At 43.1% G+C, this 15,238-nt stretch overlaps 1 long non-coding RNA gene across 2 annotated transcripts in view; it reads right to left on the reverse strand.

The window, feature by feature from the left end:
- Positions 1 to 216: 216 nt before the first annotated feature.
- LOC109445685 (uncharacterized) overlaps positions 217 to 15,238 on the reverse strand; it is a 56,674-nt gene continuing 41,652 nt past the window's right edge. For both annotated transcript variants that reach the window (XR_002137068.3, XR_012495089.2), the window contains 2 exons: positions 10,573 to 10,698; positions 217 to 4,682 (listed from right to left, as the gene is read on the reverse strand). This is a non-coding gene — a long non-coding RNA (uncharacterized LOC109445685). The remainder of the gene's footprint in view (positions 4,683 to 10,572; positions 10,699 to 15,238) is intronic.

Below are 15,238 nucleotides of genomic sequence, written 5' to 3' on the forward strand. Positions count from 1 at the left end.
AAGTGGTCATATGTAGCTTTGTCTAAACATCTGAAATCAGATTTGCAGTCTGCTTTTAATTGTTTTTTAAAATGGGTTAAATGGTCTTGTGATAATTTCTGGGTCTGTTTAATACGCTCATTCTTATGCAAATAAATTACTCAGTAAACTACTTTATTTGCCTAAGAAATCATTTCACTATCTCAGACAGTGGCAATGTGTAGGTCTGAAACTGTGGGAAGAAGGCATATGACTCCACGTTTTCTTTTACTTCCACATAATACTTGTACATAAATTCCTGGTAGTCCCAAAGAGTAAAAGTTCATCCCAGCCAGCACATTCCCCAATTTCTGCCTCCACCTAATGCCACAGAGTCACTCTTGGCTTTGTTTTTTATTACTAATTTTCAAGTTGAAGTGTTATTAAAACATTCTGCATATACCTGCAAGGCACCCTGCCCTGGAGTGGCTGAAATCCCTGGTTTATTTAAAGAACCCAAGTTTCACATATGGTTCCATGTCCTGGGCAGAGCAAACAGAAGGACCTCCCTACCTGGAAAAAGTAGGAGCTCCCCAGAATCTGAGCACCCTTCAGGGAACACAGTGCCAGGTGAGCAGAGGGTCTTGCCTGCAGTATTTGTCTTTTAAGGAACGACCAGAACACTCTTCCTGGGAGGAAGCACAGTTGAGATGCCCTATATGGAGAGCCTGCCTGCCACCCACTAGAGAGGACGGATGAACACTGAACTTGTCTTCACCTTTCAGACCAGGGTTCCTCTCTGCCTCATCTCTCCCATCTTGGAATCGGCCCTTCCCTGGCCCTTATCCAGGCTCTCCTCCTTGCATCTGCCCCTCTGCAAGTGTTTCTGGGCCAGTCTTCCAGCCTCCAGTTTGTCCCACACCCAAAGTCCTCTGCCCCCTGCTCTCCTGGGATTCCATAAACTTCCCTCAAAATTGCAGCGGCTCCCCCTACAGGACAAAGGAGGAAACTCAGTGGGGCCCGACAGCCTTCTCCAATGGGATCCAAACCATCATACCTATTTTCTGCACGTTACCCTGCACAGGTCTTCAGTCACACTGGGTCTATTATTGGGTGGAGGGTAGAGAGGGTGAGCAGGACTGCTGTTTGACTCCAACCCCATTTTCACAAAGAGCCTCAAATTTAGACTTCTGACATTATATATACACAGTCCCAGGGATAAACTGTCAGAGGTTCCCATGCAACTTTATCTTAGGTCCTGTTACCGGTCCACATTGCCTGTGGGGAACTTAAATCAATATATTTTTAATAAAATCTGTAATTTTTTATGAATGGTACAATTATCTACTGTGTTTTTGTATTAAAATAATTTAACTGTTCAATGTAAACATATTTTTTTAATTTTTCAATTACAGTTGACATTTAGTATTATTTTATATTAGTTTCAGGTGTACAGCATAGTGGTTAGACATTTATATAATTTAAGAAGTGATCCCCCTGACTAGTCTAGTATCCACATGACATTATAGTTATTACAATATTATTGACTACATTCCCTGTGCTGTACTTTACATCCCTGTGACTATTTTGAACTACCAATTTGTACTTCTAATGTAAACATATTTTAAAATGACCACAAAGTTTGTCATTCTCTTGAGCATTTATTTTTCTTATCATTTTCTTCCTTCTTTCCTTTTTGTGTGTATGTGGGGGGTTGAATTAATTTCTTAGTATACAGATTTTTTTTTTTTTTTTTTTTTTAATGGCCTGGCTTTCCTTATCTCTGCCCTGGGTATGGCTTTCTCCTCTTCTCCGCCAAAATATCACCAAGCTCCCCAACCCAGAATTCTCTCCTTCCTGCCGAGCTCAAGCAACGCTCCTCCAAGGCTCGGCTCTCACCTCCCACCTTCTCGGCCCTCCTGCAACCCCTGACACTTCATGAGCTGCAACACATAGTGTCAGCCCTTGTTTGGGCTTGGCATAAACTACCTTGACTTCATATTATCTTTTTGCTTGTGCAGTCCTGTCTTGTCCACTAAACTGGAAGCAGGATTGTGTCTTATCCTTACTTCTTGCATCCATAGCATCCCCAATGTGCCCTGAAATCAGGGACCCCACAATAAGTGCCCCATAAACCCTTACTCAGGCTGCTGAGGATCCAGCTCATGGTGTCTGTTTGTGGACTCCCCTTAAGGGACGTCCTTCAGAGTGGACATTCTTAACCACAGGTCCCTGGACAGGCTTCAGGGTGCTCCAGGAAGCCTCTGAAATTGTGCAAAATCTTCTGCACATGTGCAGTTTTATGGTGAGAGGGTTTATGTCTCTTATCAGAGTCTCAAAGGGGCCTGTGGCCTCAGAAACATGGTGACCTCCTGCTATGAGATGCTCCAGTACGAAGCAGAGTAATGAATGAAAGAACTCATCTGCAAAATAGGAATAATGATGATGGGTGCCTGCATGTGAGGGGTGCTCAGGAAATGGCAATGATTAGTGACCCTGACCTTACGCCAGAAATGCCTCTCAGGAAGGGGTGTCTCCTACCCCCAGGGGTGGGCCTTAGGTCAGGGAATCATCAAAATCACCTGGGAATTTTAAAAATACAGGTTTCTGCTCTCCATTCTAAGACCAAAGGAATGACAATCTCCTGGAGAGGACCTGGAGATCTGCACATCTTTATCAAGCCTCGTCCCTGGTGTTCTGATAAATAGTCAGGTCTGGGAGTCGTTGCCCTGAGTGTTGTTCTGTGCTCCCCAGCCTCTCACCCTACTGTACCCTCTGCGCCCCACTCCATGAGGTATTCTCACCCCTGCCTTTGCTCATTCTGGGAGGTACACATGTTTAAGGAAACTGCCTGAGCCTCTGAGGGAACAGTGGGCTGCAAAAATCTTTCAGAACAAAGAATTAAGTATCTTTATAATTATATCCAGGCCTATATGTAGGCCATGGCTCATATGGCCTCATGAACTTCAAATAAATACCTTTTCTGGTCCTTGTTTGAACAGGTGTAACAATATTGGGGAGACTAGATGTATCCAGGCAGGAAGGCAGCTCCCCCAGCTGTCAGAAAGCACACTGCCCTTTCATTCCTCACAAGAGGAAAAGCTAATTATACTGTCATAGAGCAAAATAAACGTCCAACTTCTACCCCGGAGCTCATTGAGCCACTCAGGATAGACTTACCTCTGGGCTGCTTGCTGGCAGGATTCAGGGTTTAGAGGCCACTGCGGTGGGGCTCTTCTGGGCTGACAAGGCCCAGAATGTCTACACTCTCACACAAACTCACCCACACACACTCTCATAAACACGGACGTACATTCTCTCATACACTTGCACACACTCCCACACACTAATGTACAACTCTCTCACACACACTTCTGCAACACTCACACACACTCACATACTCTCACACACATTCACAAAACTATCTCACACACCCACACACGCCCCTCCTTTGACCCCATAGTGCCACCACCCAACTATGAGAGTTTACTCCGTGGAGCTCAGACTTCCAGTTCCCTGTCCAAATGCTTGGGACTTTCCTGATTTTAGCGCGTAAAATCTCACATCTGGGAACACCCCTCTCCCCCAAAGTCCTGGGCAAACTGTGATGGCTGGTCACCCTAAAACACACTAATGTAGGGAGAGGCCCGGAACACTTCCTCTGCCACACAGTGTCCTGTGAAGGAGGTTCTCCAGGCTCTTCTGACAGGCCCTCATGTTTCCTGGCTCAGCAGAGCTGACACATCCAGACAAGTACGCACAGTGGCAGCAGGCATCTACATATTTCAGGAAAAGGATATAACTTGACTGGTGAGAGACCCTGCCTGCAGTGGGCCTGGCTGCACATTAGAATCACCTGGGAGACTCTGAACCTTGATGCCCAGGCCCCACTCTATAAAGTGTGGTTTAATTGGCTGGGATGGTCCTGGCCCTTGACAGGTGTCCCTTGCTAGTGTATCCGCGACTAGCACAGGCCCTGGGAAGAAGACATTAACAGCTATTGGGGGAAAAAGAAAATGAATGGGGATGCGCTTTTATTCTTTGTGTTGTACCAGAGTGTTCCCATCACATCCAAAAGAAGGTATTCTTTTCTCAAGTCATGTAATTAGGTGAATGGAGAATATTGATTTCCTGTTGCCGTTGTAATTACCACAAATCTAGTGGTTTAAAGAATGCAAGATTTTAAACTGACAGTTCTGGAGGTCAGAAGTCTAAAAGGGGGTTCACTGGGCTAAAATCAAGGTGTTGGCAGGGCTGTGTTTCTTCTGGAGCTCCAGGGGAGGATCCACTCCCTTGCCTTTTCCATTTTCTGGAGGCTCCCAGCATTCTTTGGTTCTTAGCCTCTTCCTCCATCTTCAATGCCAACAGTTGAGCATTTTCAAATCTTTCTGTGACTCAAACTCTCTTGCCCCCCTTCTGTCATTAGGAAAAGGACCCTTGTTTTATAAGGACCCCTGTGATTACACTGGGCCCCACCCAGACAATCTAGGACAACCTCCCATCTCAAGATCCTCTCCTTAATCACATCTTCAAAGTCTCTTTTGCGATGTAAGGTAATGCGTTCACAGGTTCTGGGATTAGGCAGTGAGCATCTCTAGAAGGCCATTAATTTGCCTGCTACAGAGGGAGATGTTCATCGGTTTTAACCTTTTTCCTTTCCAAAAGTTTGTCTTTATCCTTTGACACCTGCTCCCACTTGACTGGTAGCAAATGCTGGCAGAAGGCTGAAAAAAAATAGTGAGCAAATTAGCATTGACAGAATATTCCGAAACTGGCAATCAGGGAAGTCAGTAGTTTCCTTTCTGTGTGTGTGTGAACTTGTTTACTTGTGATGGTGATTTTATAGTACATGCCTTAGCAGGGTCACGGTGTTTTCTTGTAAAATTGTTCCTAGCACATTGGAGGGGACTAACCTGTGACATGGTGCCCTGCAGAGATGATGGTGACTTTGCAGGCCCTCTGACCTTGGACAAATCTGAGGATGGCCCCTGAGGGCAGCCGGGCTTAGAATTTTACAAGACCACTCCTCCCTAGAGATGGGTGCCCTTGGCAACCCGAGCAGGAAGTGGGTGGGGAGGAAGGCTTGAATATGCAGCCAGCTCCTACGTTCTTCAAATGAGTGGAGAACTCAAATCTGGAGTTTGGAAGGGAAACTGGAACTCAGTGGGAGGTCTGTAAGGGTGGAGGATGGGGGGGTGCTTCCAGGCTTTCAAAACACAAAACAGGTGGTTTTCAGTGGTGCTGGCTGGCTAGGGGAGACGTGGGGAGGGGAGGAGTGAATACAAAGTAGGCAGGCTTCTGGAAGGTTGGGGCTGGCACCCGAAGCCTGGGCTGACTGCCTGAGAGGAGTGACAGGTGAGGGCTCTGAACCTCCCTGCATGCCACTCAGGGAAATCCTGAGACTGCCAAGAGTGGCAGGGAGAAACCTCAACACTGGACTGGGAAATGCTTTTCTCAGGCACAGAGGCCATGGGGTGAGGGGGACACAAAAGTGGGAGTCCAGCCAAGCTGGCCTCCCCGAAGAAAACCAGGGAGCAGAATGGTGGGTACTAACTTCCTCTGATGAAGCTGCAGTGATGTGTGTGACAAGGAACCTGAAGCCACGAGCCAGCCAGAGGCAGGATCAGCCAAGTCTGACAAGCTTTAATTATTTTAGGGTAAGAAATCCGTGCTTTGTAAACATGCCAGATGTCTATGCCTTTGTATATTTTGATTTTTTGTTTGTTTTATTTTTTGTTGTTGTTGATGATGTTGTTTTAGTAAAACTCTAAATAAGGAAAGGGTAATGGGTTGTTTTCCTTGCCTGGGAAGGCCCCGCTGGAGAATCCAAGACTCCTTGTGCAGCTGAGGCCCCTGGTCAGGTGAATCATAAACAGGTGATAAATCCCAACCCCAAAAGTGGCTGCTCTTGCGTCTCCCAGGGAGACTACCTCTTCCACACTTTGTGTGAATGAGGGAAATGGTGATTTTAGGGGCCCATTAGGGATGGGGACAGGAAGACCAGGCATCAAAATGCACACCTTAGCCATGCCCCACCCTGCTCACACAGAAGACTGGATGGCAATGCTTTTTAAAGTAGTTTGGTAGATAATGCAAAATGCCTCCTGGCTCACCAAAGGGGAGCCAATTTTCCCTGTACCCTCTCTACCCCTTATTCAAATGACAAAATAAATAGACGTCTCCAGTCTTCACAACAGACCTGCCTGACATCGATTAACTCTAACCTCTGGGAAGTGGCAACCTCAAAGAAGCTCCAAGATGTTTTCATCCTAAAGATTTTAATGTGTTCTCTAAATGAGTATTCTAATGGCCCTTTTCCTGACAACGGGTTCAAGATGGTAAATGGTGACACTGTTAAGTGATCCTACAAGCAAGGGATAAATCTGTGCACAGAATAAGGTCCAAGGGCCCCAATTCCCTGCCTATTCCATTAGACATTCACAATCTCTCAGTCAAGCATGGAGCAAATGGGTGTCCCAGGACTGGCTACTGACTGATATGGCCCAGAGCTCTCATTCCAAGCTCTTGTCCAGGGGGAGTGGCAGCTGAGAGAAGGAGCAGATAATTTATTCAGGAGCCTGAAGCTGAGAAATAGATTTGGTAAGCAAATATTTCAAAGCCCACTGGAGAACTCCCATAAAACACAGACCCTCTGCAGCAACTGGGGAGTGATTTAAATCCACTTGGAATTTCTAGGGGGAAGGAGTAAGACTTATCAACTCTGTTCAGAGTCTCATGAATAATTTCATCTGACATGGGACACTGAACCAGCAGAAATGTGGGATGCACAAAGGAAAATAGGTTTCCAACTAATCTTTGTGACTCCAGTCTTATTCCTAAGTGGGGAACCAGGGTGGGTGAGGGAAGCCCAGACAGGAAGTTCACCATTTTTAGACACATTACATTTTGTCCTTGTGCAAGAAGTGTTGGATGGGAAACACATTTTTTGGCAGCCAAAACCTCGCTGGCTGGATTGGCTAAGGGAAAGGCCAGGCACCCGCATACTACCAGGATGTGGAAGTCACTTGTAACTCCCTCTGTAGACTCTAGTAGAGGCAACCAAAGGGGGGACTTAAAATTAAATAAACACCTCAGCACGGATCTCCAATGGTGGTGGCTGTGTATTCTTGTTGCCTTAAACCCCAGGCTGCGACCCCCCCCCCCACCCATCTCCTACCTCCACTCTGCAGATCCACTGCCCTCCCTCCGTAGATCATCAGGTTGTCAACGAAGCAGTCAGCCCCGCGACGGGAAAGGGTTTCCCACTTGCTGTGGATAAACAGCCTTAGATGGGCGGGTAGAGGGGGCGGTGCAGAATTGCCTGAACCGTCTTGAAGATCGCAGAAGGTCTCGGTCGTGTAGGAATCACCATAGCCCCCCTCCGAGAGCAGCTTTTCCTGTCCCCCCACCAGCGCGGCGCACCCGCGCGCGACCCAGGCGCCCACGGTGGAGGTGGCAGCAGCGGTGGCCCTGGCTGTCCTGGGCCCATGAGCGGCCGCGCCGTTTTGCCCCCGCTGGCCGCAGGAGGGCAGGAGAGAAGGACTAAGGAAACTGGCCAGCCGAGGAGCTGGCCGGGCGCAGATGAGGTCCCAGGGCGCTGGAGCCCCGGCGGGAGGAGGGCCCGGGAGCCGCCCGGAGACACCCATCACCGAGGCCCGCGGCGCCTCGGGAACCGAAACGCTGGAAGTGGCCGCATCCTCCCGCCGCTGCCCGTGCCTGCGCGCGGGACTCTCGGGAGTGACATGGTTGTGTCGGCCTAGAGGCCCTGCTGCCCCAAGAGCCGGGGGACAATCATTGCAGCTTCCGAGAGAAAGGCCGCTCTGGGAAGAAAGGTGACCGGCTACTCCCTGCGTCCCTTCTTTCCTAAGATCCGAACCCAGCTTCCTAGCATCTGGCGACCGGGTATTATCCCCTGTTTGCACATACTGAGATCTGGAGGTGGTGTAAGCCTAAAGGACATCATTTAGAACATAAATCATAAGTAGGCTAATTCTGAACTCTGTGATTCAGAAAGTTTAAATTCAGGAGCCAGCTTTTTTTTTTTTTTTTTTTTTTTTTTGTCTAGTTGGCTGGAAACTGGTTCTTTTTCAATTTCCCTTCCACACCGGGACCCCCATTTCAGCACAGACTTCCACACTTTCCTTCATTCCACCCCAAGAAGTTGCGATAAACCCGGTTTTGTCTTCCCTTCATCAGATCATCTCCAATTCTACTTTTTTTCCCATTTCCAAATTTAATTCCTGATGCATTTGAATCAAAACTAGCCATAAATTCTAGTCCGGAAAGCTCCAATATAAACGGAAATAGCACAGGAAAAGGAGAAAGGGGGAGAAATAAGCCTACCAAATATTAAATTGCATCTTTGTGGGTTTTTTTTTTTTTTTTTTACAAAGAGTAGGCATGAACTTGTCTAATAAAATAGTCTCATCTTTTGAAAAACTTTATAATAACATGGCTCCCATCGACTTGTTTCACTGATGATATTCATTTTGACATTTCAAAAGCCTTACAGGCCATGTAAAATTTTTATGGTCATTAAAACTAGACCTGGTTTCAAAAGGATTGTGAAACATTTCTGTTCTGACGTTAATACAACAGTCAAGTTAGAAAACCTAAAAAGCACCAATAGGGGGGAAATAATAAAGTGAAGGTCAGTGGAATTTATTAAATAGTCCTCAAAAAAAGGTCTTTGTTTTCCTTTTCCTTCCCTCCTCCTGCTGGTAGATGGTGTTCAACTGGGAAGAGTGCTTGGATGGGTCCACCATCCCTGGTCCTTTGTGCTGTGATCTGGGAGATGCATGTCCAGATTACAGCATGGCCTTGCTCACCTTGGATGAACTCACACAACTGGTCCAATTGGGCAGACGGCATTGATCTAAGCATGGCAGCATTGCAAAGTAGGACGGTGCTGCTCCTGGAAACTGCAGCCCAGGACTCCAAGGCACGGGCACCCGGGTGGTGGCTTCTTCACTCTAGGACTCCAGTGCCTCCCAGTCCTCAGCGTCTGCTTTTCTAGCCTGGCAGTGGACCAGGCCCCTGATTTTCCACTTTCCTTTCGGTTGGCTTTGTTTCTGGCAGTGTGGCCAGTTTATTAACATCTCCACCAGAGAGTGGGCAGGAACACAGGGAGCTTGGAACTCCAGCCTTGCTCTTAGTAGTCTTTCCAGTACTGGGCTTAGTGGGAAAAGAGCCGTGCTGTTGGCTAAAATGAGATTTTGGGATTATCTGTGGATTTAATCTGGCCTTCTTACATCTACCATTTCTAGTAATTAGAGATTACTAGATACATTCAGAAGTTGCATTAGCCTTAAAGAATTTGTAGAAAATCTAAATAGGCTTAAATACCATCTTGGAATCCAGAATGTTAAGCACTATGCTCCAGTTAATTAACATTTTTAAGGTCTTTCCCCTGCTGGGGGTAAATTCACTCCTATGTAACAATTTACTGAACACATTTTAAATATGTTTTGCAGGAAAGATGAGCTGAGTAGAAAAGCAGTTGATGCACTACTGGTGCATTAAAAGAGAAAAGGCCAGACAGTGCTGGCGACTTGAAACTTCTCTTTTCCCCAAAGATATATGCTGATCCTGGAGGTGGTGAGAAGAGCTTTTATGATGAATAAGTGTGAAAGACCCGAGGGTGGAGGGCAGTTCATGGAGTCATGTCCTCTCTGTGAGCAGAGTGTGCTAACTCTCCTACTGGCGAATACTCCGGACACAGACTATCCATCAGGAGAAGTGGGCGATACTGAGAGAGGGAACATGGCCCTTCCTCGTGCCCAGAATGCTCCTTTCAGAGAGCTTGAGGGGAGGCAGTGGCATACCTGTGATTATTCTCTTACTAGTTGGAGACCTACATTAGCACTGACATGAAAATGTTATCCTATTATTGCAGGATGGTTGAGAATATAATAGGACCTTGTGCTCTGTAGTGTCTGACTGTTTTCAAAGCCATATTATATATGTTCTCTCATGGAATCATCATAATAACTGTGAGATAAGAAGGACAAATATTATCATCTCCGTTTCTTTTTGATGGGGCGACCTAGTCACAGTCAGAAAGCTAGTAAGAGCAGAGCAGAATTAGCACCCAGGCCTTCTGACCACCCCCCCCTCCACATACCATTAAAGTTCTGTAATAACACATCATCGTTTCTTTTTTGATTACATTAGCACGCCTGCTGTATGTTCTTTAAATGGCTGCTACACTCAAGCAAGCTAGTTTTACACTGGTTTAATTATATAAATTATACTTATAAAAATTGCATTTTTAACACTCTCTTTTGCATTTCCATTATTGTAATTCAGGCTGTTTGTGGTATTCTCTCCCTCCCTGATAATCAGCAAGGCTTTAATCTAGTCATGTTGGCAATTTTCCCAAAGCTGCCTAAATTCGCTTTTAAAATATCACCCAGTATTCACTTTATCCCACTGATCTTCTTCTCCATCCCTATAATCCAAGTGCACACTGAGATATTCCCCAAAGAAATGGATCAAGATCACAACTTACCAAAAAGACCCTGGCACAAATAAAATGTTGAGTATATATAATAACTATAAATTTTTATATCTATAGATATTTTTAGAAAGATGATAAAAAATTCTCTGACAGACCCCACATGGTGATCGTCCAATTCATGCTTGAAAAAGCATTCCAACTTTTTCCATCAGCACCATTCATATCTTAGAAGACCGGCTTTGCAGGGGCCTCCCAAAGTATTTCCTTAAACTTCTGCCAACCTGGGGAGAGAGGGAGTAGAGATATTACATAAATGTCAGCATCAAGTTCTTGTATAGAGTTGCATGATGGCCATATATGGTGAAAGGTAGCTTTTCCCCTGTGACTATATTCGTGGAATATGTTAAAATGCATATGTCTCCATTTCTGCTCCCAAGAAGCTGGTGTACAGATGTTAAGTATTGGGGTGGTAGAAATGCTGTTGTCTACAGTTTACATGATGTCTAATAGGCCTCTAGAATGTGCTTAAAAGGCTGTGTTCAGAATTAGGCTCCTAACCTTCTTTGACGTAATTGTCTTTCTTTGGAGCCACATCTTAAAGGAAAGGATGACAATTTGGAAAGGGAATTAATTTTCTCAACCAGACTTATTATTTTTTCCCCTTGCACTTTATAGTAATCCTTTAAACTCAAATAAAAGTCAGCTAATTATGGATTTCTACCTGAATAATGCTGCCATTGGAGTGGCTGCACGTCACTGTTTCTGGTTTCTAACCTTCTGTCAGGCCAATTCTGTCTGATTTCACTCATGTGCTGCTGCTTTTTTATAATCTGAACATTATTTCCACTCAAATGTTTTCAGCTTTGCAGAAAACCAAGAATTTGAAAGGGGGTGGAGAGCCCCTTACAGCTGTTATTTGGACCATTATCACTTTGAGTTCTTCTGATTTCTGCTGTAAAAAGAATACCCTGAGAGAAACATTTGAAAAAGTTAAAAGCTAACTTTAGTTTAACAGCTAAATTTTCTACTTCACATTTTTAAAAATAAGACTTAGGCAGTCTCTCTGGTAATTAAAATATGATTTCCCCTTTACTTCCTATGTTCAATAAACTCTCTTACAATATATTTTAAAATGTAAAACATTGAGTATAGGGCATTAAACAAAGAAGTTAAAAGGCTTTAAGGAGATTTTTAAAAATCCAGTTTCCTAATATGTAAAATGGAACTTGGAAAGACTTCATGGTGTTTAATATGTTTTTTCCCTATCTTCTAAATGCAATAATCTCTAACCACCATTATTAGAGATTTATATTCACTATAATTTATGTCAACTTATATCTGGGACTCTCTTTTTTTTTTTTTTTTACAACTTTTGGCAGCCAACTGCTGGTGGAAACTAGAATGTTTCACATTAGTCAGCAGCCCTCTTAAATTATTTCTATGAAATAATTTACTGTGGATTACAAATTCTTATATGGCATTTAAAGTTAATGATTAGGCAGAGATATATATCAAAAATATGATTAGTCACATATGTACCTGACTTGCATGGTTTTAACTCTGCATGTTTTATAAGAATTACTTTTTAAAAATATGTTTTAGGGCTCATGTATTTTTCCACTAAATTTCTTTTTCCATTTTTAAAGGAAAAGAAAGATAGAAAGATAGATGCACACACTCTTATAAACTCTCTCCTCTAACTAAACATCCATAAAATTATTTTCTATTTCATGATGGCCATTTAGAGCACAGGTATTGGTGTGTGGTCTGAAACGACAAGAACTGACAGTAAAGATCTCTTGCCGCATCATTTGAAGTCAAGATGTAGAAATCCTAACAAAATAGGAGATTTTCGATGAAAGTTGTGATGTCTCATTTTCACTGCAAGGAATTAGTAAGGAAGTGATGTGCCGCCAACAGAGGAAGAAATGAAATGAAACCCAGAGCTCCTCATTCAAATCTTGGAATGAGCTACTTCCTAACTTATTTAAATTTCTCTCCACAGTTATGGTTAAGGCTTTTAGATTTTTGTTGCTGCTGTTGTTGTTCCATTTCATTTATCACCCAGGAAAGTAAGATGTAGAAGGATAGCCCTGATAGTTGAAATTTTTATTTGCCTGGTAGCGTCCCCCAGAGCATTTCTTTTGTATCTCAAACAGATATTTCTTTTTCTCTTCCCTTCCCCTCTCTTCCTACTTAACAGTGGTTGTCTTCACCCAACTATTTATGATTCATTTCATGAAAGGCTAGGTTTTCTCTGAGGGTACTAAAAAGTCTTAAAGGAGTTTTAGAGACTAGCAGCCACAGGGAACTATCTTCCTTTGTGCTGTAAAATAAAGTCATTGTCAATAGCCTGCAACCTGCAATAAACTATTAAAAAAGGAATTTATGATGGCTGGTTATTATCCTCCTGAAATAATGTTGTTACAAGTCTGCCCTTGTCAGTCATCTGCAGGAGTCACAAGCTGAATCTCAAACAAAGGGAGGGTCTGGATCCACACAGAGGCTCATGGCCAATTACCCAGGGATGGCCTGGCCTGATAGACCTTTAAGCTCTTCATCACCTTCTCAAAACAACAACAGAGGAAGAGCCACACTGTATTCTATCTGGAGTGCACAAAAAAGGCACCTGTTTGTGAGGTGGAATTTGAAATGGGAATTAGAAAAATATTTGCATGGCTGATAACAGCAAATTACATGGTAGTGCCTTGGGGTGTTGGGGGAATAGCAGGTAGGACTTTACAAAGACAATTGGAAGCATCCTGCACACACTTAAAGCTGCATATCAACTCTTTTCCTTGTTTATAACATTAATGTACATCTTCCCTGTTCCTCTTTGCCCTGCGAGCAATTTCTTTTGCTGAATCCGGGTTTATCTGACATGCCCCTTGGGGAGTCTTCTTGGGTGTCAGCAAGGAGGAGAAGAGAGAGAGCCTACTATCTTGTTGCTGAGTGTGATGTGGGAGCGGAAGGACGTGGCGAATGGAGGAAGGAATAGAATTATTCCTCAGTGGCTGGATTAATCTAAAATTCAGGAACCGGAATAGGTCTGCTGGTGTTGCAGATCACCAAAGACAGCGGATCCCCCAGAGAGAGAGAGAGAGAGAGAGAGAGAGAGAGAGAGAGAGAGAGAGAGAGAGAGAGAGAGAGAGAGAGCTAGAGAATGAAGAATAATGAGACTGTGTGTGGCTGGGGAAGGATTCAAGATTACACCAGGAGAAGGAAGGAGGCGGAGGATTAAAGAGGAAGCGATAGCCTGAAAATAGTTTGACTGGATTTTAAGAGCGGACGATACAAAGTTCCATGTTCTAAACCATTATAAGGTAAATCAAGAAAGTAATAGAATCTTGCTGGTAAAATAACGCTTTCTTTATTTAAAAAAAAATTATGTTGTGCCTGCAATTGTGAAAAAAAAAAGTTCTCCAAGATTTGGGGAAATATTGCTTAATAGTAAATACTGCTAAAGCAAAAAAAAAGAAAAAAAGAAAAATGGTTTTAAAATGAGACAAAATGAGAAACTAAGAACGGTCACTTTTTGGACATTAATTTACATAAGCATGTTCTAACATATTGTGCCGTTCACTACTTGTTTCAGAAAGTTATCAGAAGCATATGTTGAGTATGTTCTGAAAACCAACTTGCTTAGTTCTGTGAAACAACGTCTGGAGTTAGTGCCTATGGAAACATAATAGCACACACACGACTTTAATCTCATTATTTTGAAAACTTGGAAAAGTTTTTTTATCATCTGAAATGGTTGATTTTATTATATTGTTTACCTAGAAAAATACTAATGATTTTATTTAGGGAAAAAATTATGCAGTTTTAGAAAACAAAGTCAAAATCTAGAATTAAAATTGTCACTTAATACAAAGCTGTGATTTGTCTCAATATAAGTGGCATCACTTTGTTATTGCCTCGTAGGATTACCTCTGTAGTTTTTCACAAGAGCTTTCTAAAACTCATCTCGAAAGGAAAATCTAAAATCTACTAAAATATTTGAAAAGTAAAGACCTAATAGAAATAAATATAGTGAAATGATAAATGCTATCAGCCAAAGTAAGGCTAATTTATATTTACAACATGTTTCACTTTTTTATGCAAAATTTCAGAGCAGCCACTACCCACTAACACTTATGAATGATGGTCTATGTAGCCGTGCCTGAATTGACTTAATCACCGCATAAGTGCAAAGCTGGAACATTTGCAGCAACATTTATCAAGGGTCACTTTTAAGTGATTGAAACTATCAGTGATAACCTTTTAGTAGACAATCTACTTTTGGTCAAAATATTACTGTAGAAGTCATCCCCCTTTGAAGTGCCATGTATTACATCTGCAATCATGCTGTCAAGATAAAATGTATTTAAGACATAAGGAAGAGAATTTCTTAATTAAATGCAGAAAAAAATACACAGTGTTCTTTTTTTGTAACATGGTCCTATTCCATGATTATCTGTAAATAGCCAGAGTGAAGGAGATTCAACTCAGTGGCCTTCTGGTCAAAAGATGGAAACTCTTACATGTTTAGCCATTAGAAACTTATGAGAACTTGTCACTATACTGGAAAAATAAAATCCAATAGAAAGTATGATTTTCTAAAATATTTTTCTAATTATCACCTTATGTCTCTGTGGTTCTGCAAATACAAATAGAAAGCTAAGTCCTTTAGTTCTTCCCAACTTCAAGTTTAGCTACAAAACTCCTAAATGAAAACAAGTTTTCTGGGGTTCTAGATGTCAGAAGTGGTGAAGAACAGAGATGCAAGAATTCTAGAACAGGCTGTGGAGGGTCCCAGAGGCTCGTGGGAGCAATCGGCGG

Source organism: Rhinolophus sinicus, chromosome 3 (genome assembly GCF_057876585.1).
Source record: "Rhinolophus sinicus isolate RSI-liver-muscle chromosome 3, RSI-T2T, whole genome shotgun sequence".
Classification (NCBI taxonomy): Eukaryota; Metazoa; Chordata; class Mammalia; order Chiroptera; family Rhinolophidae; genus Rhinolophus; species Rhinolophus sinicus.